Consider the following 26,832-nt stretch of genomic DNA (forward strand, 5'->3'; position numbering starts at 1 on the left):
CAACAAGACTATAAATGTCCTGGTAGACGTCAGATGATACATGCAGTTTCTCCCCAGCAAAGAGAGTCCCAATGGCAGAAAACAATGGGATTCCCATGGAATTAAATTCTTCCTCTCCCCAAGGATGCTGCAACAGCTTCCTATTTATAGCGTTGTCCTAATAAATACAAAGGAAGTCATAATTCACTGCTATTATTTAAAGTAGCCGTGTTGTTCTCACTTTTAGAAAGTCACATTGGACAGGATGTTTTCTGTCGAGTAGCAGCTGGTCCTCTAAAAAACTCAAAGCTTGTGCTGCCACCTCTGCTGTTACCTTGAAAAGAAGAATGGAGCCTCCGAGTTTGGGGAAAAGGGCAGCCAACAAAGTGGCTAGAGGGCCAGGCCCTTGCCTCTGTTTTGGTTTCTGGTCTGGATGCTTTGGGCAAATCCCTTAAAAGCAAAATAACATGAACTACTTGCTGAGCTCTGTGCTAAGAGCTGACAAGTATCCTCTCCCATCACCTTCATGACTCTCTTCTGAGGTAGCAGCCAAGGAAATGAAGGTTCAAAGGGCTTTTATTTTTTTAATTGACATATAGTCAGTTACACTGTATTACTGTGTCAATTTCTGGTGTACAGCATAACGTCCCAGTCATACATCTATATGTATATTTGTTTTCATATTCTTTTTCATTAAAAGTTATTATAAGAGATTGTCAACTGGAATAAATGCACAGCCTAAAAGTTGAGAGTTATGTTTTATTTGGCGGGAGGGAGGACTTAGCTCTCAGATGGCTCTGTGGGGAGGAGCGAGGATATATAGGAGCTTTACAACAAAGACGAGGTAGTTGGAACAATAAAAGATTATTTGTTAACTAAAGAAAACCAGGCATCTCAAGTTAAAGAATTTAGTGCTTTTCTATATATGGGAGGAAGCAAACATTTGGGCTCATTGAATTCATTCCTTTGTCAAGCGCCTAGCTATCTGGGGCCAGTGTCCTGTCCTTTCTTATTCTGAGTCCCCTCAGAGGGCACCATTGTGAGTGGCTGCAGAGGCCGGGCTGCAGGCCTGTCCTCAATGAGGGGTGGTGGCAGCCGCTGATGACTTGGTTTCAGCATTCTTTGTTTACTGATGTGGTTGCAGTATTTTTTGTTCACAATATTGAATCTAGTTCCCCGTGCTATGCAGAAGAGATTTGTTTGACTTGAGTAGGGTCATTGGAACTGTTATGACAGCTGGAATTCTAACTCAAGTACAGGGTATTTGGCTCTAGAACCAGAATCTTTTTTGTTGTGTTGTGTTTGTTTGTTTACCAATGTCTTGTTGCCTTAGCTCCCTCAACTGCTTGCAACCCCAGTGTCAGCTGGAGCCACCCATCCCTCAGAAATCTAAATAACCACAGCTCAGACATCTCCCTAGCCACTGCCTGGGGCAGGACATGATATCTCCAAGTCCTCAAGGACATGTCTTATCACGGGCGTTTTTGACTTTGAGTCTGCAAATACTGTCATCCCAGATGAGAAACTTGGGTCCTACACATCCAGAGAAGAAAAAAGGAAAATGCAAGTAGGAGTCCATGGGTTTAGTGACCTTAAAAACAACGTGAGAGGTCCCAGGAAGAGGCACAGCTCACAGTTCAGCCTCACCCTCGCCCCACCCCACCCGGCCAACTGTCTCCTCTCTCTTCTTCCTCCAGGACCCCAAAAACGCCTTGAGTGCAGCAGTTCTGCCCCTTTTCCAAGAGCCTTGAGGTTGGCCAACATTTGTGGGACTGCAGGGACTTCCTGGCCAAGCAGGCGTATCCAACCAAGCATCGTCTCAATAATGGCATAGTTTTCTCTAAACGGGAGTCTTGGGCATCTGCTAAGAACGCAAATCTTTTTGTGTACATTCCACGCAAAATGAAAGGGTTAAGAGAGATCAAAGATGCCCATACTGGGTTCTCTGAACCCCAGGACCATGAACTGTTTACAAAAGCCAGATTAACACCACACAGCCACCTGCATGGAGGTGCATACAATGTTAGGCATCTTTGTTTTAAGCTGGAAGGATATGAGCTCTGTGTAGTATCTGCGGTTTTCTCACCGAATCAAAAACTCTTGACAGCAGCTATTTACATTTCTGGTTAATTAAATGAGCTCACAAAAATCCTTCACTACTTAACATTTGACCATTCACTCATTCAGTAAACATATATTGATCAATCAGTCTGTGCCAGGCTTAGAGTATTCAGTGCTAAAGAAGATGAAGTCTCTGCCTTCCAGGTGGTGACAGATAGTAAGTAAGTAAATAAATAAAATTGTCTATTTACAGTAAATAAACAAATAAATTTGCATAATAGTGTTAGAATTCAAAGATACATGACTGTGTAAGTCCCCCTTTCAAATCCAGCCTGAAGACTTCTAATTATTTTTACACGTCTTTATTCAACCGTTTTTAGCTAGAACACATTCCAACTAAGAATGTGAGCCCAGGTGAGAACTGGTGTCAATCTTCACTGGATTTTTGAACATGAAAATATTTCTTTGGGGGATACACGATGCCATTTCAGCAGATGCTAAAGGCTGCACTGAGATAAGGCCAGTGCCGTATCTATTTTGCATATAATACAGCTTGGATCTTAATTTAGACCTTGATGCCAAAGCCTTTTTTCACAGAAAGGGAAGAGGGCAGAGGAAGACAGCTCAGAAAGAGCAAAGTTCCTCCAAGTTCCCGGCTCATGCTTTAATCTCCGCAGAAGCACAATTAACCAGGCGGCCCCTTCCCACTGCTTTCATCACCCTCACTCAGAGGGGAGCTTTCTCTGGGCACAGTCAAGGGCTTTCAAAGCTTAAAAGTCATGGCTTTTCAGCGAATGTAGCTTGTCCATTTCCATTTCATTCAGAACATGAAGGGAAGAGATTGCGCTTTGCCAAGTGGGTAAGAAGTGGGGGGTGGAGGGGATGACAAAAGACCAAGAAGAGTCCATATTCCGAGAGCATGTAGGGAACTCTATGGAGATGTCTAAATGCACAGGACTGTGAGCAGCCTTTTCAGGTTTCACAGACCCATGGAAGGTAGAGCTGGAGGGAATCTTAGAGACGTACAAGTCCAATTTCATGCTTAACATAAAGGAAAACGAAGTCCCAAAAAGGAAAAGCAGCTTTCCTAAGGCCATCAGGTTGGCTGGTATCCAAGGAAGGACTAGAACCCTGACCGTCTGTATGGTGCCCTTTCTGTCATCAGACTGTTTCCACATTCCCTTTCTTCTTTTATCCTCTTTTATGTTGTCTTTATAAATTTGTTCAGAACATAGAATCCTCCCTTTTGTACTTACCCAAATATTCTCTAGTTTGCAAAAAAACAGTCTCTGCTGCATGTCCTTCAAGAAGTTAACCTAGTTATTCTACGAATAATTTCTTCTCTGTTCCCTGAAATAACCACATTTGTAATCTGAGTCACATATTTGTTTGTGTTGTAGCTCACAAGTAAAGGTTTACAATTTAAACTGTCTCAAGCAAAACTAAAAAGGGACAGTTTGTTAGCTGCAAAACTGAAAAGTCCAGGAGTAAAGCTTACGTTAGGCGTGGCTGGATTCCGAGGCTCCAGTGATAGTGTCAGGACTCAGCATGGTTTTCTCCATCTCTCTCTTCCTCTGGGTGAGCTCCTTTCTCAAGATTTCCACCTTGCAATGGCAAGATGGCTGCCAGCAGCTTCACCTTGAGTCTTGTCCTCTTAACAGCACCAGCAGGGAGCAGATTTCCATCTTTCCCAGCAGTTCTGGAGAATTCCCATGTCAAAGTCTCACTGGGTCTGATTTGGGCACATGCTTGTTTTTGGCCTGCTGTGCTCACCTCCCCCTAAACCCGGGAGATAACTGTCAATCATGAGATGACTGTGGCACCAGCTTAGGGACCCTTGGTGGTTATCACGTGACTTGTGCCCAGTGCAACATGCTGGTGTTAATGGCGAACTAAGAAATTGACAAGACTTGCTAAGGTCAGTTTTTGCAACCCTGATGTTACAGTTTTACAGTATGATGCCTCACTGGGAACTTCTGAGACTTTTCATCACCACCAACCCAAGAGCATCTTCCGTGGGGAGTTGGGGCATCTCAAGAAGCTGAAGTCTCTGAACATCCTACAGTCTAGTACCTACTGGTACATCGGCTGAGAATATATCCTTTGAGCTTATAGGAGTGATGTGTAACTTCTATGAAAGTCAGTTCAGAAGGTGCATTTTTGCCAAGCTTCTGATGACATTCTGCCCACCTCTGTATCAACTGCTGCAGCGACCTGAACGTGATGCTCCAGCTGGTCTGGCCTGAGTCACACGGCTACCTGTGTAGCTCTACGTGGCCACGTGGTAAAAATGACTATTGGGTTCTTTAATACCATACATTTCCTGAAAAATGCCCAAAAGCTCCTAATAGCGTTCAGTGTGGAGTGGCAATTCCAGGAAAGAAAAAACAGAATGTGTTGTCAGAAAAGGAGGGATGTTGGGCAGAGAAGAGAAATGGAGATCCATCACAGGCAGTGTTCTCCTCTTGTTTCATGTGCAGAAACCTCGCTTTTCCAAATCAGTTTTAAGCTCCTTGTGGGTAAAAACAGAAATCAGTATTTAATCAATAATCATTACATTGTTATTGGGTTGTCAAAAGCAAACATTTATTGGGCACCCACAAAGAACAAGATGCTATGATGCTCAGAGGGATGTTTAAAATCAGATATTGCTTCATATTTGGGACTCCAGTTTCTTGCAACAAACATACTGTAAATACCTACCATATGCCAAGCATAATACTTACTAATGCTGTGGATACAAAGTTGAATAACATATAATCCCCTTAAAAAGGCTCATCTAGTGGGAGTAAGAACAGTAATACCACCACTTACTGAGTGTCTACAATGTGCCTACATCCCACGTACATTCATCTTAAGTCTTAGCACAACCTTGCACGGTATGACATATTATTTCAGTATGATTTTACTGAGACTGAGAGAACGCCACCTAAAATTGGTCAAGTTTGGAGGTCAAATAAAGCATTAGAATGCCCAAAGTCACACTGAAAATACGTAGTAGAGTGGAGAATTCTAGGTGTGAGGCAGCTCAGAGTCGGTTCTGATCACTTATACATGTAGATATTAAACTAGTGGGGGGTGAGGAGTAGGAAAAGGAACACCCATTGCAGAATCACTCTTAGCAGACCCTCTTTTCTGAAGAATTCTAAAAAGCCCTTCAGACCTTAGTGCCTGCCGCCGTCTTTAATTTTACTTTTGAACACATTGTATCCTCAACCCTCTTCTACATGAATTACAAAGCCATTCAACCATTAGAGGAGCTCAGGGCCAGATAAACATAATGTACTATAATTACTTTTTTGGTCATAATTCTTTTTTTCTTTAATGGAGCATACTCTTTGTAGTCACTGAACACTACTGGTTGATTAGGCTTTTAGTATTTAATAAGTTTCAATAGGAAATGAGCAGAATTAGTACAATATCTTGAGTAATGAGCTATTAATGTATTTTTAATGACTAAGATGTTCCGACAAGAAACTTGTTGATTTTTGTCACTATAACATTATTGTAAAAATGATCTGCATGCAGACTGGATGGTGTTTTATTATGTGAAGTGAGGTGATGTTTTAATATATTTAGAGCACTCTGATAGAAGTCAGCTTGATTTAGGAAAGTTGTCAGAGAAAGAGGAAGGAGCTTAGGTGATCTGAACTGAATATGAACTGTACTATTTTTATAGTATTCTAACCATAAAAAAAAAATCCCACTCTGTCTCCTTTTTCCTTGCTTGTTAGTAGCTATTAACCCATTTTACAGATGGGCAAAGTGGAAAGTTTGTCCTTTTTTCCCTCTAAACTAGAAGGATCATTTCTGTTTGACTTCCAGTACAATCATCTAAATCAGTTCATTGTTCTGTTTCATTTTTGTTTTTTCAGTAGAAGAGAGTATATCTCCTCTCTGGATCCTTGGCTTCTGCATCTGTTAAATGGAGATGATAAAGTGCATGTGTCATAGGATGTTACAAGAATTAAATGGGATAATTCACATAAAGCACCACTAGGTCTTCCCCTCCTTTGTTTAGGCCAAATCAATTAATGTCCCCTGCCGAAGGAAATTACTCCTTGGGAAAATGTTGCATTTTGGTAGCCTTTAATATCCTAGTTGGGTTGCGAGCTCCCTGAGGTCAGGGACTATACCTTACAGATTTTCTTTTTTACTCCTTGCATTTAGCACAGGATTAAACACAAAGCAGGTGACCAATAAATGTCTGTCAAAAGACTGCCTGCAAAGTGCCTTTCAGCATGTACGTGCTGTAACTACTTCCAACAGACTTCTCCAGGCCACACAGAGGGTGAATTTATACCTGGGGTTGCCTGCTCTTTTTTGTACAATCAGGGCCTCAGAATCTCGGCGGTCAAGTTAAGAAACATGAAATTGGCTCATTTGATGATCAATCACTGTGACATCAGAACTTCTCAATTCCACTGAAGTAACGAATTTAGCTGTAATGAATACGTAGTTAGACACCCTCTTTCCAGCAAGCTATAGCTGCAAATGCTTCCTAGAGGTAACTTTGAATAATAATACTATGTGAAGTTGACCCAAGAAGAGAAGGATGGAAGAACCCAAAAGTCTAGTATATTGGTGTGCAGCATTTTATTGTAGGTGGTGGTTTTTGGTATCTAGCTGGAATGGGACATTTAAGATAGGGAACAATAAGGAAAGGAAAGAATACTTGCCAGCTAACAACATTGACGACGATGGTGATGGTGACGGTGATGACAGTCACTGCTGTTAGACCGATGACTGCACTCAGGTACTATGCCAAACACTTTACATATACTGATTTAGTTCATCTTCACAACACTAAGAGATAAGTGCTATTGTCCCCATTTTACAGATAAAAGAAGAAGTGAATTCCACAACATAGTCATACAGCCCATATCCAGTGGAGGCAAATTTTTAACCCAATTGCAATGACTTAAAAACAGTATATTAAACCAGTTTTCTAGCTCAGCCGTTAACTTCTCCCTTCTTCTAATGCAAACAATAAATTAAATAGTAATTTAACTTGAAAACAAATTACTACTGTATGTTTAGGGAATAAGAGAAACCATGTTGAACGGAGAGATTTATTTAGCAATGTAATAATAACAGTTGCCAGGCACTTACCACAGGCTAACTCTGGGCCACTTTTTACTGAGACATTGTAGTTACTATCTCTCATCCATAACTCTTCAAAGAAGATGTAATATAGATGTTTTATAGATGAGGAAACTAAAGCTCACGTCACTAAAATAAACTCCCCCAGTTCCCTGAGGTGGTAAATAGCAGGCCTTTTCCCTCTTAACCTTCTTGAGGCAGTATTATACCAGGAAAGTCCTTTGATACATAGAAAAAGTAACTGGCGACAAGCTAAGGAAAAGACGAAATAATTCAGCTTTCAAGTTCTGAGGCTCCGGAGGGTTTGTTTTTGTGTTTGTTTTTGTTTTTAAGAAATTATTCAAGTGTCTCTCACATGCTTGGGATGTGGCTAAGGAAGGCTAAGCCATGCTTGTTCCCTGAGAATGTCCTTCCCTGTGTACCTGTGTGTAACATCAGGCAGTGTTTAGTCCATATTTTTCTGATTCACTTCCCCAAACTTACCACCATGTTTCATAAGGCCCATTTAAAGTCTACGACTTTTGGACTTGCTCTGAACTACTTCTCTTTAAAGCAGGAAGTTGTATTTCCCATGAGGGCATCAGACTTGGCCCGCAGAGGGAAGAGCATGCACTCCAAGCTCCAAGGTGCATGAGGTTTCCAAGCCTGGCTTCAGTCTGCTTCTTCACCCCTCTCCTGGAAGCCTCAGTCCAGTAACACTTCACTCACTGCCAAAGATCAGAATCTTTTTCATCTCCCTTTTCCTCCATTACTTTGTTCAAAATTCAGTATAGTGCTGGAATCTAATATTTCTCTCCCTGAGTTATTTTTAAGTGCATTGAAATTTCTTGCAAGGACAACAGAAATGCTTTTTTAAAGATAAAACACACACTGATTTTTAAGTTTTTTTCCCAAGTTTCCTTCCACTTCTTTTTTACATGTATTCACAAATTCTTACAAAGCTCTAATCAAAGTAGATATGTGATTTTACATCATGAAAAAATTTCACTTAATCATTATGTTTCTTAGTTGTTACCTAATCTTAACTCTATTTTTAATGTCTGCACAATATGCCATTAAGTTGATGCTCCATAATACAAATTCAGAACTTTTAGATTCTTTCAAATAGTTTGAAACATGCATAAAATGTTAATACATTCAGACTTCCATTTCACTGTGGCAGATAAACTCCTAACAGACTGACCATCCTGCAAATAACAAGTATAAACTCTGGAGAACATGTTTAAAAACAACTATCAGAAGCCTCCTGAAAGTGAACAAAAGCAGGTATATCTAAAGGAAAATCAAATCTTGGAAGAAAGGAGAGAGAGAAGATTCCAGTTTTTATAGTTTTAGCCTCAGGTGAGACCCAAGTAGCAGGACAGCATGAAGAAGCTAAAACTCCAAAGAAAACTCACCATCTTTCTAACCTGAAGAACTAGAGGACAGAGATTAGGTAAACACAACTACTGGACAGCAGTAAAGAGACAAAAACTCAGAGAAGAGAGGACCAGAGAAGGAGTGCCCCAGATTCTACATAAAAGCTCTCCCCTACTGTCTGGCTAACTCAGACATCATGCATGAGCGAAGCAGACACACATCATCTTGCAGCTAACACTGAGCCAAGATGTGAGTTGTCACTCATCACAGGCAAAAATATGTGGTTTCAGTCTGACCAAGTTAATTTCCTGCTGAAACAAATACATCTGTACTCTTTTAGGGAATGTAACAGAATCTGTAGTCATCACAAGTGTAGCATTTGTAACACCCAGGATATAATTCAAAATTCCTCAGCAAATGAATGAAGAAAATGTGAATCATTCTCTAAGGATGGTCCAACTCCAAGATAACCCAGGTGTTGGAATTATACATGGGCCATAAAGCAGCTGTTACAACCATGCTCAATGAGAAAACAGAAAATGTGAATAATGAATAAAAAATAGGAAGTCTAAGCAGATAAAAGGAAAATATTTTTAAACCTAATGGAAACACTAGAATAGAAAAAATATAATATCTGAATTTTTTTAAAGCCATTGGATGGGCTTAATAGCAGAACAAAGTTGACAGAAAAGCACTGATAAACTTAAAACAGGGGAATAGAATTTATATAATCTAAGAAAAGACAAAAAGAAGATTTTAAAAAAATGACCAAGGCCTCAGAAAACTATGGGATAAGATCAAAAGATCTAACATACATGCAATCCGATTCTCAAAAGGAAATGGTGGGAAAAATAGAATAGAAACAAAGTATGTGAAGGAATAATAACTGAAAACTTTCTAAATTATGTTGAAAGACATAAATTTATAGATTCAAAATACCCAGCAAAACTCAAACAGAAGGGGGGAAATGCTTAAAAAAATATAGCTAAGTTGCTGGAAAATAAATATAAAGAGAAAATCTTTAAGGAAGCCAGAGGAAAACAGCACTTATATACAAGGGACCAATGACTCAAATGACCATGAACTTCTTATCAGAAATCATGATGGTCCGAAGAGAGGGGAGCAGCAGCTTTAAAATGCTGCAGGAAAAAAGGTCAATCCATATTGTTATATCCAGGAACATGATTCCATATCCAACCTCTTCAAAAAGGAGGCTAAAGTGAAATTTTCAGTTAAAAGAAAACTAAGACAGTGTATTGCCAGAGCACTTGTATTACAAGAAATTACAAAGAAGTTTCATCAAGCTTAAAGTAAATGATACCAAGGAAAATTCAAAACTTCAGGGAGGAATTAAGAACATCAGAAATGGTAAATATATGGATAAATGTCAAAGCTATTTTTGCACTTAATTTCTTTAAAATACATGAGACAATTTAATGAAAATTATAACATTGTTTTGCAGGGTTTATAACATAAGCACACTGCATGTGACAACTACAGTATAAAAGATGGCGGGTTGTGGGGAAGTAAATAGAATCCCAAGTATTCTACATCTTATGTGCTTAAGTAGAGTATTGACTCTAATCAAACTCTGAAAACTGAAATTTTTATATTGTGGTCCCTCAGAATAGCCACTAAAAATATAATGCAAAGAGGTGTAGCTAAAAAGCCTATAGAGAAGAGATAATTTCTAAAACTAATCCAAAAGAAGATAAGAAAAATAAAAAAAACAGAGGGGAAAACAGAAATCAAATATTGAAATGATAGATCTGACATAGATCCAACTATGTCAGTAATTATGTTAGAGCTAATAGGCTACTAATGTAAGATGTTACTAATAGGGAAAACTAGGTATGCAGTATATGGGAACTCTGGATTATCTTCGCAGTTCTTCTGTAATTCCAAAAAATAAAATATAAATTTTATTTTTTTAAATGTGGTGAACTAAACACTCCAACTAAATTATCCAAATGGATATAAAAGCAAGACTAGACTATACATATCTGCAACTCACACTTTAAAATACACATCCATGGAGTGAATCCCCATACTGTGCATGTAGTAAGCATAAGAAGGCTGAGATGGCTATGTTAAATTAAGATTAAACATATTTTGAGACAAAAAAAAAAAGTGATGCCAGAGATAAATAGGGGCATCTCAAAATAACAAAGGGTCAATTCATCAGAAATGCATGTAATCATAAATAGGTAAATGCCTAATAGAAAAACTTCAAAAGACATGAAAATTAACAGAATCAAAAGAATACATAGACAAATCAGTAATCATGATAGAAAATTTTAATTCCATTCTTTCACTAATTGATAGAACTAATTGGGTGCTTTGATGGAGGCACCCAAGTACCAGTAGCTTAAACAACAAAAATATCTACTTACATTTCTTCTCCTGTCTTGTTGCTCCCTTATCCCCAGGAGACATCTACCCCCATGGCCCATGTGGGCTCACCACACATCCTCACTCTCTCGGAGTCTGAAGAGGAAATGGGAGGGAGCATGTATTTTCTCTTTAAGAGCATGGCTGGAAGAAGTTGCACCCATGTCTCTGCTCACATCTCATTGGTCAGAATTTTGTCATGTGGCCACCTCCAGCTGCAAAAGATGGAAAATGTAGTCTTAATCCCCTGTAGCTAAACACCCAGCTATAAATCAGAAGTTCTTTTGCTCCAGATGAAAAGAGAAGGAATATCGGTCTGACTGGAAGGCTCAAACACACCCCGTTCTCATGATGTCCTTTTTATTATTTTTTTTGACTATTACAAAAGTTTATTTAACAAGAAGAGTTCAATAAGAAAATGTACACGACCCAATTTTTTATCGTAGTAAAATGTGGAGAGGGGACATACGGAAGCAGTTGATTCTCGGGTGAACACAGCCATTGTTCATACTAGTTCCAAGGCTTCTAACACCATGAGACTGTTTACTCGTATTACCACCATTCCAATGTTGTTCTGTTGCCCGCTAATTGCCATCTCCCCACATTCATCTATCACAAGATTCCTAAAGGGGTCAAATCCCCACAGTATTCCTTGGACACGTAATGTCTTTACTCAGAAGGAAGGAATTCTTTAAACTAGCAAAACAATAAGTTGTCTTGTCATGTGTTCATAGGGCTTAAAGCCCAAGATACTTTAGGGGATCACCTGGTGCACCTCGCACCCAAGGTTCAAAAGGCAGACCTGCATTTTACAGGCCATCTCAAAGCCCTTGGGAGCTCGTGGTTTGCTTGCTTAGTGTCACCTCCTCGGCATCTAAAACGGTACCTGACATATAATAGAGACTCAATAAAATTTTTTGAGTAAGTGTACACATGTTTCACAATTCTATTTCCTCACTGTTTGGGAATTTCTGGATCTGTTCCATTAAAAACATGAGTTAGAAATCATTTGGGGCCCCATTTGACAAGGAACGTTAGGAATCTTCCGAAGCAACTTTAGGAAGAGCTTTTATGAAAAGGGGCAGAGTGACAAGGAAGCATCGTTAATCTTCCAGTCAGAATGGACTTCATGTAAAACCCTGAGCACGCTTGGCCCTCCTGCTCCACAAGTTTCTGTGCTGTGACTTCAGGACCTCTCCTACAAGAATGTCTCCCCCATCGGCCTATGCGGAGGCCTGAATTCCACCACTAATCATTCCTTGTGGTTAACTGAAACCCCCCGTGCATCCGTTACGTGGGAGGGCACTGTGACCCATCACATCACTGTTGGTTAACAACACCTTCTAGAAGACGATTCCATCAGACTGTAGCAAGCAGAGGCCTGAAACACAGGAACAATGAGAGGCCAGTTTCTTTTTTAATTGCCAAGAGGAGACCATATCGTAGGGAGCTGCCAAAAAGGGCAGGCCAGAGCACGGGGAGAGGGTGAACAGAAACAGACCAGCCCAGCCAAGAGGCAGCCTAAGGACAGTGGGCACAAGGAGGGTGGGGATGGAGGATGGAGACAAGAGACCCAGGCTCGCAGCTACAACCCCCCTCACTTCCCAGATGGTAGAGGAGCTAGAGAAATATTTGTTAAAGAGATCAGTGGTGTGCGATGTTTTATTTAATTAATTTATTTAACAAATGTTTATATCATGCTTCCTATGTGCCAGGCACCATTCTAAGTGCTTAACAAATACTGAATTTAACCAGCACAATGGCCTTATCAAAAGCTGGAGTCCGAGAGCCAACTCCACCCGTTTCTGGCTGTGTGAACTTGAGCTGGTGACCCATGCTCTCTGAGGCTCATTTTTACCCTCTGTAAAAGGGGTACCCAGTGATTGTCCCTCAGAGTCATTGCAAAGAACTCTCTAGCTAAGAGCCATAAAGGCACTTTATAAACCGTGAAATGTTTTGCAAATCATGACTAATATTATAAGTAGGCCTAGGACTGGCTCAAGAGCGACTAATAACAGCCAAAAAAAAACCATCCTCATGATAATTATGATTGTTATCATCCTTTACATACCTTATGGACTCTGGAATCGGATGACTTTGTTCACAAAGTCCCCAGTCTGCTAGCTGTGTGACTTTAGGCAAGCTGCTTTATCTCTCAGTGATTCTGTGTCCTCCTCTATAAAACTAGAGCTAACAGTAGTCTGTACTTCATAGTGTTGCTGTGAAAACTTTAAAAAAGATGATAAAAAAAAAATAAAAGGCACCCAGGACAACCACCTGGAGTAAATGCCCCGTAAATGGCATACACCGCTGCTATGTTACTAGTCACAACAGTGCAAAGGAGGTATTACTGGTGCTCTTGTCCTTATTTTCCAGAGGAGAAAGTGTAGGGACAGCGAGGTTGGATCACTTGCCCAGCGCCACATACCTAGGGAGTGATGAATCCAGGGGTTCCTAGGCAGGTCTGTCTGATCTGGGCATTTCTGCGGTTGCCTAAGAAAATGTTCTCACTGTCAGGATGACACGCCAGAACACTTAAGGGAATTCTTGAGCAAAAGAAAAAAGAATTAGAAAATTTAAAAGGAAAGACAGATGACAAGGACCTGACTTTTCCTTGCATGCTAACTTGTCACAAAAAGGAAACACAAACCTTGAAACACAAATGCTGGAGGCTGGAGAGGCTCCCAGAAAGGATCTGCTCCTACCTCCTGCCCATGTAGGCATGGCCCAGCCTGACGGATCATGAACCAAGCTCATCTCCTCCCTCCCCTGGGCCATGACGCAAACTTTGCAATTAGATAGGATGGCGTTCCAGCCAATGGGGAGTGAGCAGAAGGGCTCTGTCCCTCCCCCAGGCTTGGCCTGTGATCACCTCTTCCCCTTCTAACTGCTCCATGCCATTGGGCGTGATGACCTAAAAAGCCATATACAGTATTCCCCCCTTATACCTTTCAAGACCCACAGTGGATGTCTGAAACTATAGATAGCAACCCTACATATACTGTTTTTCATATATATATACACACACCAATGATAAAGTTTAATTTATGAATTAGGCACAGTAAGAAATTAATGACAATGACTAATAATAGAACAATTATAACAGCATACTGTAATAAAATTATGTGAATATGGTCTCTCCATTTCTCCCTCTAAATATCTTATTGTAAAAATTTAATGTGTTTCCAACTTAACTAAGCACCACAGCCATAACAATTTGCAATTTGAAATGCAACAGCAAACTAGCATGAATTTCTTTTTCCTTCTTCACAGTTTCACAGATAGAAAATTTATTCTTAGCGTGAATGTTAGGAACCTATGATTTTTTTTCTTTCCTTATTAAATAGAGAACTTTCACTTTTTCACTTAAAGGAAGCACTTTATAGCTTCTCTTTGGCAGATCCAAATGGCCAACATCACTACTCTTGTGCTTTGAGGTCATTATTAAGTAAAATAACGGTTACTTGACACAGTCAGTCTTGTAACTGAGTTGGCTACTAAGTGACTAACAGGCAGGATACGCTGGACAAAGGGATGAAACACATCCCACATGAGATGAAGCCAAATAGCATGAGATTTCATCACACTGCTCAGAGCAACGTGCAATTTAAAACTTACGAATTGTTTATTTCTGGAATTTTCCGTGTAATATTTTCGGGCCACAGTTGACCATCGGTATCTGAAACCACAGAAAGTAAAACCGTGTATCAGGGGAGAACTACTGTATTGAAGATGACTGAAACCACAAGATGGAAAAGCCCTGAGTCCCTGAACCACCCCCTGGAGAAGTGCTGCCTACCCAACAAAAATCACCCAGCTGAGACTTGACATAAGCAAAAAGAACTCATTCTGATGGTTGAACCATTACATAGTTTGGGTCTGTTTGTCCCAGCAGCTAGCATAACTAACCAATGCAGGAAGGACGAGAAAGTAGAGCTTCCTAGCATCTTTTACTACTGGCCATTCAGCCTCTGCCTAAATCCTTCGAGTGGCGAGGAACTGATTCCCTCCGGAAGTACTCATTCACGCTTCATTCAGTCAACTAATGTGCATTTGTTTTGTTTTGTATGTTTGTTTTTTATTGAGGTATAGTTGATGTACAATGTATATACATTTCAAGTATACATTATAGTGACTCACAACGTTTAAAAGTTATACTCCATTTATAGCTAATATAAAATATTGGCTGTATACCTTGTGTTGTACAATATATCCCCGTAACTTATTTATTTTATACATAGTAGTTTGTAATTCTCAGTCCCCTATCCCTGTCTTGCCCCTCCCCTTTCCATCTCCCCACTGGTAACCACTAGTTCTCTATATCTGTGAGTCTGTGTTTTATGATATGTTTACTAGTTTGCTTTTATTTTTCGGACTCCACATGTAAGTGATATCATACAGTGTTTGTCTTTGTCTGACTTTTTTCACTTAGCATAATACCCTCCAGATTCATCCATGTTGCTGCACAAAATTTCATTCTTTTTAATGGCTGAGTAGTATGTGTGTGTGTGTGTGTGTGTGTGTGTGTGTGTGTGTGTGTGTGTGTGTGTATACCACATCTTCTTGATCCATTCATCTGTTGATGGGCGCTTAGGTTGCCTCAGTGTCTTGGCAATTGTAAGTAATGCTGCTATGAACCTTGGGGTGCGTGTAGATTGTTCAAATTAGTGTTTTTATTTTTTCAGATATCCCAGGAGTGAAATTAGTGGATCATATGGTAGTTCTATTTTTAGTTTTTTGAGAAACCCCCATACTGTTTTCCACAGTGGCTGCACCAAATTATATTCCCACCAACAGTGTATGAGGGTTCCCTTTACTCCACATCCTCGCCAACGTTTGTGATTTGTGTTCTTTTTGATGATAGCCATTCTGACAGGTGTGAGGTGATATCTCATTGTGGTTTTAATTTGCATTTCTCTGATGATTAAAGTGTTGAGCATTTTTCCAGGTGCCTATTGGCCATCTGCACATCTTCTTTGGTAAATGTCTGTTCATGTCTTTTGCTCATTTTTTAATCAGATTTTTTTTATATTAAGTTGAATGAGCTGTTTATATATTTTGCAGATTAACCCCTTATCAGTTATATCATATGCAAATATTTTCTTCCATTCAGTAGGTTATCTTTTTATTTTATCATTGGTTTCCTTTGCTGTGCATAAACTTTTAAATTTAATTAGATCCTATTTGTTTATTTTTGCTTTTATTTCCTTTGCTTTAGGAGACAGATCAAAAAAATATTCTTACAATTCATGTCAAGGAGAGTTCCGTCTATGTTTTCTTCTAGGAGTTTTGTGATTTCCAGTCTTACATTTAGGTCTTTCAACCATTTTGAGTTTATTTTTGTATATGATGTTAGAGAATGTTCTCATTTCATTCTTTTACATGGAGCCGCCCAATTTTCCAGCAACATTTATTGAAGAGACTGTCTTTCCTCCATTGTGTATTCTTTCCTCCTTTGTCATAGATTAATTAACTGTAGATGCATAGGTTTATTTCTGGGCTCTCTGTTTTGTTCCATTGGTTTATGTGTCTGTTTTTGTGCCAGTACTGTACTGTTTCAGTTACTGTAGCTTTGTAGTATAGTCTGAAGTCCAGGGGTGTGATTCCTCCAGCTCTGTTCTTTCTCCAGATTGTTTTGGCTACTCGGGGTCTTTCGTGTTTCCATACAAATTTTAAAATTATTTGTTCTAGTTCTGTGAAAAATGCCTTTGGTATTTTGATAGGGATTGCATTGAATCTGTAGGTTGCCTTGAGTAGAACTAATGTTTACTGAGTTCCTACTATGTGCCGGGCTACATGCTAGGCACTGGGGAGACAAGGACAGTGAGGCACAAGATCTCTGCCCCCATGAAGCTGATCACCCAGACTGGCAGACAGAAATCAAACAAGTGAGCAAGCAGTAGGCATGGTGTTTATTGACTTTGATAAGTAACTTGAGGGAAATAAACCGATGGATGGTACAGAATAACTGAGGGATGATCAAATGTAGATAGAGAAGGAGCAGGGGAGGAGTTCATGGAAGTCTCTGAGGAGGTGACAGGCTAGTCAGAACAACTGACAGGCAGACACCCCTGATTATTTAAAAAAAAAGTTGACTTTTGTTGTTGTTTTTGTTTTGTTTATATTAACAGGAAAACATGCCTCCTTTAGCTCCACATCAGGTCCTAATTATATTGTCTGGGGTCCCAGAGAAGTCTATTTTTTCCGACTTTTGATTGACAGCTTCTCTAACATCCAGCATTTGTAGACAGCTGTCACATCTCACCTGTTCCCATGAGTCCCTCCTCCTCTTGGGCTCTCTCAAACAGCCCCCAGAGGGTTTGAGACCCAGACACGTGCAGCAGGTATTAAAAACAGCAAGTAGCAGCAAGGACCCAGGTAAACATGGGGGTCCCAGAGATCCCCGTTGTAGAGGCTATGTGGACCCTCCCAACATCTCGGGGATACTTGGTCCAGCTCCCACGACATTGCTTGTTCATTTCCCTAGAGCTGCTGCTAACTGCTGGCTCCCATCAGGCATTGATTCTCTGACACTAGGAGGGAGCAGGCGAGGTTAGAGCCTTCAAGGGCTCCCGCTGGAAGCCTTCTCTCTCTTCTGAAAACAATTTATTTTTTCGATGTTAAAATCATGTCCCTCCCCCCAAGTTTGAACACCAAAACAAACCCAGCTGTCCGCGATGCTGGGCCCAAACCGCAGGCGTGTGGCTGGAGAGCCAAAGAAGCAGCAGGAGAAGCTTCTCAGTCTTGCTCCTTCAGATTCCTGCTGGGCTCCACTCAGGAGGCAGGGAGGCCACGTTCCGCAAAGGCCCAGCCACCCCCTCATCAGAAGTAAGCAGAATGGCACCTCAAGGGCAAGTCTGCCCTGCCCCCCAGGAGGCTCAGGGGAAGCAGAGGGCTCTGCAAGCTCCTGGGGTCTCTGGGTTGGCTGACACTCCCTTCCCCACCTGCCATGAATGGTCCTCAGCAGCTCCAGGGACTCCCAGACAGTCAGAAGGCTGAGGCCTTAGGCCCAGGCACTGTGTCCACAACTGTTTTCCTTGCTGGGTTTAAAGATAAACAAAACAGCTGATGTTCCTTGCTTTCTCACACTTTCCACTGAGGTCGCTTGGGGCAAGACTGAGTCAAGGCTTCCTGAGGTCTGGCAATAGCATGGAAGCAAACAGTGGTGCTGTTAGCACAGGATGCAATCTCCCCAGCCCCTCCACAGCAGGGAAGTCAGAGCAGCATCATACGGCTTCGGTGGCCTTCACACCGCTTTGTCCCCTTCCTGGTGTCTTTTCCACTCAGCCTGACCTATGGATGCGGTTCCCCTGACTCATATCTCCTCTCTCCCCTACACTCCACCCCTGCCACATTCAGGGTGAAGCAAATGAGGCCCCCAGGGTGCAGAATTGATGGAGACAGTCGCTCTCCTGGTCATGCAAGTTCACTCACCCCATCCTTCTGCAGGCCCTGCACATGCCCCACCACCAAACCTGGTGTTCCGTGTAGCTCCCTGAGGATACGTTTTATTTGATCTCATCCTCCAACCATTAGAAAGAGTCTGTACATAGCTTCACACTACTATGTGAGAAAGATCAAGTCCAGCTTGGAGAGGAGTTTTACGTGTTTGTTTTCTGAGCAGACAGTACTTTAATTTTTCTGTTGTTATTGTTGCCAACGCTTACAACTCAGAAGAGTTCAAATAAGAAGAATGTGCTTTTCTGGCTTCTTTGAAAACACGGAAGATACGGCCCCTTTGGCTGGCGTGGACCCACAGCTGCCTCCTTGGGCCCGTTGGACATGACCTGTGCTCTCCCGCCCCCCACAGCCCGACCTGTGCCGACTCACCAGTATAATACCTCCTCAGCCCCCATGGGCATCTGAGGTTGCAACCTTTGGCCTAAGGACAGATTATGTCTGGATATAAAGTTGCTTGTCTTTTATGGTGCAATTCTGGCAGCAATGTCTGGCCAGGGTGGGAGCCTGGGGCAGGGAGGAAACGGGAGAGATTTCCTGCTGTCCTTGAACTCAGTCCATGGAGTCATGTTCCCATTCCACCAGCCAGGGTGCATAAAGGATTGAAACCTGCAGTTTGGGGGAAGAAACATATTACGTGACCACATCAGAAGAGCTGCAGGGACTAAAGGGACTAACCTTAGGATGAAAACAGCACTGACCAAGAGTCAGGAGCCCCGCCTGGGTATTGGACATTAGCTCCTGACTTCTGTGCAATGTTGAACACAATTCCTCCTGAAGCCTCAGTTTCCTCATTATTAAGTACGGAGAGTCAGGCTGGATGATTTCTAAGGTCTCTTCCAGCTCTTAACTCTCTGGAATATAATGCTTACTCTTCGTCAGTGGAATTATCCTAGTAAAAGAGAATCTCAGAACATGGTTCGGGCCAGCTTAAAAGAGTAATTGAGCAAAGATCAGAAACCATTTCATGGATAGCATGGAATTTTACAACCCTCACAGTGTTCCGCTTAGCCTTTCACAAGTTCCCTGGTTCGGCTGAGAGTATACACTTAGAGGAGCTCAAACAATAGCCCGACTCGACAATCTCTTGCCTTCACAATTGCCTGTCTGCTTAAGAATTCACTCGGTGTGAAATCTAGTTTGCTAAAGACTGTGTCTCCACCTTGAAGATGTCAGAGAGAAGAAAGCTCCCTGGCTGCACTATGGGAGGCAATCAAACTGGGAGTCAATGCAACAGACGTCAACAAAAGTGTAAGCAGCTCTCTGTGCAGTGTGGGCTCTGGGAGGAAATACCTCTAGGGGTAAAGCCCAGTCCTTGTCTGCAAGGAGATCACAGCAGGGTGAGGAGACTCGCACAACGTCCACAGAATCCAGAGGCACGGCGGAATGATGAAAAAGTCAGTCAGAATTATAAAGTGCTAGGAGGGGTCAAAAAAGGAAGGAGCTGCATAGGCCTGAGGAGGTGAAATTTAGACAAGGACTTTCTAGACAAGTACACACATACACAAGATAATTTCAGACGTTGTTAAGTGTTATGAAGACTATAAATGAAGTGACCATCCTAGGTAATGACTGTGAGATGGACAGGGAAGACCTCTCTGATGAGGCTGAGCTGTGTCATAAGATGACCCAGAGAAGAGCTCCCCAGGTCTTTTCTAAACGTCGCGCGTTGCCAGTGTCCCCGCGGTGCATGGCGAAAATGCCCCCAGATGAGAACTGATACGGACCCTGCAAGAGCCAACACCATAAGGCTGCTTGGGCTGACTTGGGCCTTTCTTAAGCCAAGAATCCTACCTCCAAAATGATTTTAGCTAGCTAGGAGGGGAGGGTGTAGCTCACCTGTAGAGCACATGCTTAGCATGCACGAGGTCCTGGGTTCAGTCCCCAGTACCTCCATTTAAAGAAAGAAAGAAACCTAATTAACTCCTCCCCACTCCACCCCCCAAAAAATGGTTTTAGCCACCAAATCAGAGGTAGCATGAACTGGTCCCCAACAAAGAAAAGACAAATGTCCTCCTACAAAATGTCATTTCACCCCCCTGTTCTCTGTCATACCAGGCTTCTTCAGCAGCCTTGCTCTCTACTTGAGTAAAAGTAATGTGGAGTAAGGGGCAAAGAGTGATGGAGCCTAGTGGTGGGTGGGATATTCTGTTCCAGGGCTGTTAGCCCCCAGACACAGGGCAGAACGAAAGCTCCAATTTGCCCCTTTTTTAGTGCTAGACTAAGCCTCTTGCAGTCCTGGCTTAAGATGGACACGGCAGTATCAGGAGTTTGTTTCAATGATCCTTATTGTTTAAGGTGGAGTTTTCACAGCTATTTTGGTTTATGTCTTCATTTTTATTGTGCTCTGGAAAGATGACAAGAGGGCAAAATATAGTATGATTTGATTCAGTTGATACATAACGAACACCCACCATGTCTTCACTATGTCTCTTTTCTTATGGGCACAAGAAAAACATGGTGGAGTAGAATCCACAGGTGCATGTGAGGGACTGCAAGTCCTGGATATGGCTGGAGTGTGGGCTCATGTGGAGCCCAATAAGGGCCAGGCTGTAGAGGAATACTGAGGCCAGACACACATGGGCCTTGAATTTCAGGCTTAGGAATTTTAAGTAGGTACAGGTAATTGGGAGCCATAGAAGACTCTGAAGCAAGGGAGTGCCACTGTGAGGCCTACCCTGGGGGACAGGAAGCGAATAGATGTTTCTATAGGAGAAGAGTAAAGAGCCTGAGGGGCTCCAGGGTAATAGTCACCTTCAGCAGAGCTGACCTCCTGACCCTGGATTTTATCCCAACCCTGTTTCTCCACCTTTTGGCACAGCTCAGCATGAGGGGTGCAGGGTCCAAAGCCCAGGAGCCTCCTGGGAGCATGAACTCTGTCCAGCAGTTGCTCCATTGCTCAGGATGGATTCCAGCTCCCAAAGGGTCACGGGGCCCTGCCTCTGAGGGAGTGGGGGATGAAGCTGCCTCCGTGTGGCTTGGAAGGCAGATCCAGGCTTGGCAGCACTTGAGAGCAGTTTGGAAACTTCATCCCAGGTTTGCTTTGTTTTGTTCACAGGCCCTCAGAGTATGCTGCAGGAGTAGGCTCTGCGGGCTTGGATCCCCAATTGCTCCCCAGCTCCACAAGCTGCCGAGGGACTTTGCTGGCTTGGAGCCGCACCCAGCTCTTCCTCAGTGTGGTCATCATCCTTCCAAAATTGAGCCTACCTACCACAGAGGGCCCAGCATTCACCAGGTCGGCTCCAGGCAAAGGCGCAGGGTGACTAGAGCTGTTACTGACCTCCACGGCAACAATACCTGTGATGTATCGAATGGTCCCCACGCGGCGGACACCAAGTCAAATATGCGGATCCTGTCATCTGATGGCCAGGACAGCTTAATGAAGTAGGTACAACTATTTTCTTCATTTGTCAGTTACACGGAGGCACAGAGAGCAACTTGCAATCATGCAGCTAGAATTTGGCAAGACCTACATTCAAAGACAGTTCTGACTCTAAAGTTGGGGCTCTTGGCCCCCCTATTCTCCCATTTCTCAGCATTTCCCTTGGGCAACTGCTCCTTCCTCAGCCCAAGTACCCATTGCCGTACAGCTGTATTTTCTCAGATAAATATTCAGTTCCTCCCACACGCAGCTCCTTTTTTTAGGGCAGTTTCGGCTCTGCCATGAATTAGTTCCATGACTCTGGGAAAAGTCCCTTCATCCATCTGGGCCTCAGTTTGCTCATCAGTAAAATGGGGATGCCCTGCCTATTTTATAGTCAGTGCAGGGATTTAATCCTCTGCTCCTAACACCTCAGAACCCTGTAATGGGCACCAAATCAGAAGATCTTATCATGACAATGCAGAAGTGACTCATTACAGTCAGAGGTTCAAGCCCTGCCTGGGGCAGTGAGCACCCAGGAGGTCTCTTTAAATAGACTGGAGCAACAGGTGTCTACACCCAGGGCAGCTCTGTCCCTGCCGACTCTGCTGGCAAAGCTTGCTCCTGGCTCTTTCCACAGAGAGAGGTCACATTCCATGGCCCGGCAGCCCAGCACAAGGAAACAGCCCTGCCCAGACACAAGGAAAATGAACATGAAAGGGATTCTGTTTGTTTATAAAAGGTTTATGAGCCTGTAAGTTCTCCTGTTTGTTGCTGAGGTGAGAAGACGAGGGAGGAGAGAGCCTGGGTCTGAGGAAAGCGTGGAGAATCCCCTTGTTCTCAGCTGTTAAACAGAAGCCCTGTTCCCTGGGGCTGAGGCCGGCAGCTCTCCCTGCAGGCCACTGTGCACTGCTGGGTTCAGAGCTCAGACCTGGGCCCGAACAAACGGAGCCTAGAAGCGTCCATTCTAGGGCTCCTATCGCATGTGCTGTGTTTGTTTCCTGGAGCTGTTATAACAAACTACCCACAGCTGGGTGGCCGAGAGAAACAGAAATGTATTCTTCAACAGCTCCAGAGGCTAGAGGTCCAAAATCAAGGGGTTGGCAAGGTGGTGGCCCTCTGAAACGTACAGGATAAAGATCCTTCCGGCCGCTCTCAGCTTCTAATAGTTCCTTGGACGCTCTAATCAATAGAAATTGATACGAGGCCAGACGAGAAATTCAGGCAAGGCTTTACTGGGATTCCTGCTACAGGATGAGGGAGTGAAAATGGGTAACAGTTTCCTTTGCTCACTCCCCACGGTGGGTGCGAGCTGGTCCCTTAGACGGAATGAGGGTGGGGGCAGATCAGTGGGTTGGGCAGGAAATGTAGCTTAGTGGTCTGCCTACCCTCTCGGTACCGTGCTTTGCTCTCGGCATCTCAGAAGGGGCAGCTGGTTTGTGGCCTTTTTGTATCTTACTGTTCTTAATTGCCCCAACTGCACATGGGTGCAGTTCCTTTTCATCTCTTATAGTTTGTTTGTATTATGTTGCTCACAGGAGACATTTGTCCAGGTGCAAGCACTCCAGCAAAGGGTCCCAGGTCCCAGGTCAACAGCTCAAGATTCCTTGGCTTGCGGCATCATGCCTCCAATCTCTGCCTCCTCCTTCACGTAGCGTTCTCCCTGTATCTTCACACCATCTTCCATCTGTGAGCATGTGTGTCCAGATTTCCCCTTCTTATAAGGACACAAGTCATTCCAATCAGGTCCCACGCTAATGATCTGTTTCCAAATTAGGAAGGCTCTGTTTCCAAATTAGGTCACGTTCTGAGGTATGGGGGTTAAACTTTGACCTAACTTCTTGGGGAGCATGATTCAAGCCACAATGCCTGCCCTCCTCACACTGTAGGGAAAAAATTGGCTCAAAAGATTTGGATTTGAGTCCAGTTATGCTCACAACTGGCTTCTTGGTTTTGACCAAGTGATTCTCAACATGGCTCCTCATTTTACTGACTTGGGAGAAAGACTAAATGAGATCATAGAAATCACTAACTTTATAGTTTGAAGTGACCTCTGAGATCACGCAACATTTCCCAAAGTACTCAGGAGAGTATTAACCCTACAAAGTCCTCTTGGATAACAACAGGGACTGGGGCTGTACGTCCCTCTTAGGCATTCTCAACGTGCGTCAGCAGGCCAAAGGCCCTGAGAAGTCCTGCAGTAAAAATACCTTTTTGTCCCAGCATCTCCCACAGTTGTTCATAGAACCCTGTTATGTAGGTTATCTCTAGTAACACTCTTGATACTGATCCACACTTGGGAAATGCTCATTAGATTCTCTGGTTCATTAGAAAATGAAGACTAGGGGAAGGTATAGCTCAGTGGTAGAGTGTGTGCTTAGCATGCATGAAGTCCTGGGTTCAGTCCCCAGTACCTCCATTAAAAATAAGTAAATGAATAAACAGACCTTAGAAAACCAGGACTTAGACTTCAGTCACCTCCTACATAAATTACCCTCAAGACCCAAATCCTCAGCTTAGGCTCAGCTTTGAGGGAGACTGAAACTGAGACAGATCTTTGTTCCCCAGAATAAAAACAGCTTTACTGCTATTTTTAAATTTTTAATACTATGTACTCATTAGTAAATTTTCAAATAATGCAGAAAAGATTAGGAAGATAATAAAATTTACCTTAAATGTCCCCACTGAAAAAAAAATTGGCTAATATGAGATCTTTATTACTTCTGCCATATTTTGATTACAGAAGTAGGTGATGGGTCTGAAGAACTGGGATAGGAGCTGGACCCAGAATCAGTGAGCTCAGAAGCACACCCTGATGTTAGTTCTTGCTTAAATTCTGTGCAAGTCCCTTGGCATCCTTGTGCCCTGGCTTCCCTTTACCCCTTTAGGGGAAAATGCATCTATTTGCAAAGCCTGAAGATCAGTAATATTAATGGCTACTATTTATGGGATGCCTATTAGGTACACACAATATTATGTTACATGTTATTTCATCTAAGGAATTAACTTAATTTTCATATCTACCCAAAGATGTAGGTAAGATCACTGAAACTTTGAGACTTTGAGTGATCTTCCTAAGGTCCTACATCTGGTAGCAGCAACAGAGATAGAATTCAAACCCAGATCTGCCTAACTCTGGCACCTTCTGCATAACCACAACTCTGTGGCTTCTAACACCACATGTTGCAGACGTCAGCTGTGTTTTCTGACTTCTTGGCTCATGTTAAATGCTTTCTCAATGTTTGGGATCATTTCAGCCCTGTGCATCCCACCTCTCCAAGGCAGAATTTATAAAACTCAAATCAAATTCCAGCCTTTCTTGCAACTTGAATGAAAGCGTGTGTCTCAGGTTCTGCCAATCAGACACACTCCTATAAACTTTGATTCCAAAGAAAGCAACTCCAGGAAAGAGATTCCAGGAGATCCATTTTGCTGGCAAGAATGGTGGCAAGGGGTCTGACTTTTGGGATGACAACGTTTGTAAGGTTGAGATCCTGGCACAGAGGGGTGGGTGGTCTCCTCAAGGGCTTGGTGGGACCACAGGGGTAGTGTTGTTCTGTCCGTCTAGCTAGTTCCATGGAGTGATGTTTTCATTGCTCCCAGAGGCTTAGCTTCAAGCCTGGCTCTCCATTTCTCCTAACATCTTTGAGAGCTCCCAAGATCCTTTTGATAAACAACTTCTCTGCCCAGTTAGCCAGGTCATCTTCTGTTGCTTGCCATCACCATGTTACCTCTCACTACATAGCACTCCAGTGGCGTCATGTGTCTACAGAGCAATGGACAGATCCTGTCAGTTTCTGATCAGTTTGATCAAAGTAGGCAACAAATTCATTCTGATCCCCAAAGGAACTTTTGACCAAAGTTGTACAAATTGGTTTAAACCATGCTGATCATACTACCCATCACTGACTAAATCTCCAGTTCACTGTGTACTTTGTGACTAGAGTCTAGGTGTCAATAGCCAAAAAGAGACTAGGCTTGCTTGAATGAGTCTCCTGAAAGAAGTTTAATCGAATGTCATATTTATCCTTTAACCTAACAGCTCTCAAATGTTATACCCTCAAAACACTTTTACACTCTTAAAAATATTGAGGACCCAAACAACTTTTGTCTGTGTAGGTTATGTCTATCCATATGTACTGTGTTGAAAGTTAAAACTGAAAAAAAATTATTTATATTCTTCAAAAATCATCGAAACATTTACGTTAACGTAATAACACATTTTTAAAAAATATTTTCCAAACAACAAGAAGATAATTAGTAAGAAGAGTGACATTGTTTGATATTTCTGAAATTTCTTTAATGTTTCTGGCTTAACAGAAGACAACTGGATTCTTATGTTTCCTTCTGCATTCAGTTTGTTTTGTATCACATGTCATGTGGCCTCTGGAAAACATCACCAAATACTTACGAGGGAATGAGAATGGAACAGGGGCAAATACCATTTTAACATTATTATGAAAATATTTTTGACACAAATCTATTGAAAAGATCTCAGGAACCCCCCAGGGGTTCCCAGACCACAGTTTAAGAATCACTACTCTGATCTCTAAACATTTTCATGCCTTACATCCTCGATTTCAAATCTGAGGTGGAGGTGATTCACATGACAGGTCACTTGCACATCCTAACTGTCAGCCTAATATTATGGTCCCATCCTTCAGAATTATTCTCTTGACTGGGCCATAATCCCTCTCCTTGAGGTGTAACTGAGTGTTAAAGCTCTGTTCAAAAAGTCAGGAAGCCTAGTTCTGCCACTAACCAGCTGTATGATCTTGGATAGATCGGTTTGTCCCCTCCAGGCCTTCGTTACCCACTTGCCAAATTTGTTAACCTCATAAGATGACTTTGAGATTAAATTGAATAGTAGGAATGAAAATACTTTAAACGCATCCATGTAATAGGATATTTTACTGTTGTGTAAAATCATTGTATTATTTAGGACGCTTTGGGTTGCCAGTAATAGATAACATGACTCAAACAGGCTTAAGTTTATTGACTTATTTAACTGAAAAGTACAGAGGTGGCGTGAGCCTCAGGCATGGTCTGATCCAGAGGTTCCTGAGGGTTTCCTGGCCCCGCTTCGTATTTTCAGCCATAGTCTCCACTCTGTTCTGCAC

At 42.4% G+C, this 26,832-nt stretch overlaps 1 protein-coding gene and 2 long non-coding RNA genes across 6 annotated transcripts in view; 1 reads left to right on the forward strand and 2 right to left on the reverse strand.

Annotated features, from left to right (window-relative positions):
• Nucleotides 1-26,832, forward strand: part of ADRA1B (adrenoceptor alpha 1B) — a 389,407-nt gene that overhangs the window by 230,177 nt on the left and 132,398 nt on the right. For all 4 annotated transcript variants that reach the window (XM_032477221.1, XM_032477222.1, XM_032477220.1 and 1 more), the window contains one exon: nucleotides 21,410-21,735. The gene's annotated coding sequence lies outside the window, so the exon portion shown is untranslated. The remainder of the gene's footprint in view (nucleotides 1-21,409; nucleotides 21,736-26,832) is intronic.
• On the reverse strand, nucleotides 2,387-11,120 carry LOC116662803. Its single transcript, XR_004318879.1, has 2 exons — nucleotides 10,896-11,120; nucleotides 2,387-4,552 (listed from the first exon to the last, which is right to left on the reverse strand). It is a non-coding gene; the product is annotated as an uncharacterized LOC116662803 (long non-coding RNA).
• On the reverse strand, nucleotides 13,283-19,007 carry LOC116662804. Its single transcript, XR_004318880.1, has 3 exons — nucleotides 18,997-19,007; nucleotides 18,651-18,652; nucleotides 13,283-13,366 (listed from the first exon to the last, which is right to left on the reverse strand). It is a non-coding gene; the product is annotated as an uncharacterized LOC116662804 (long non-coding RNA).

The sequence above is a fragment of the Camelus ferus genome, chromosome 3 (assembly GCF_009834535.1).
Source record: "Camelus ferus isolate YT-003-E chromosome 3, BCGSAC_Cfer_1.0, whole genome shotgun sequence".
NCBI lineage: Eukaryota > Metazoa > Chordata > Mammalia > Artiodactyla > Camelidae > Camelus > Camelus ferus.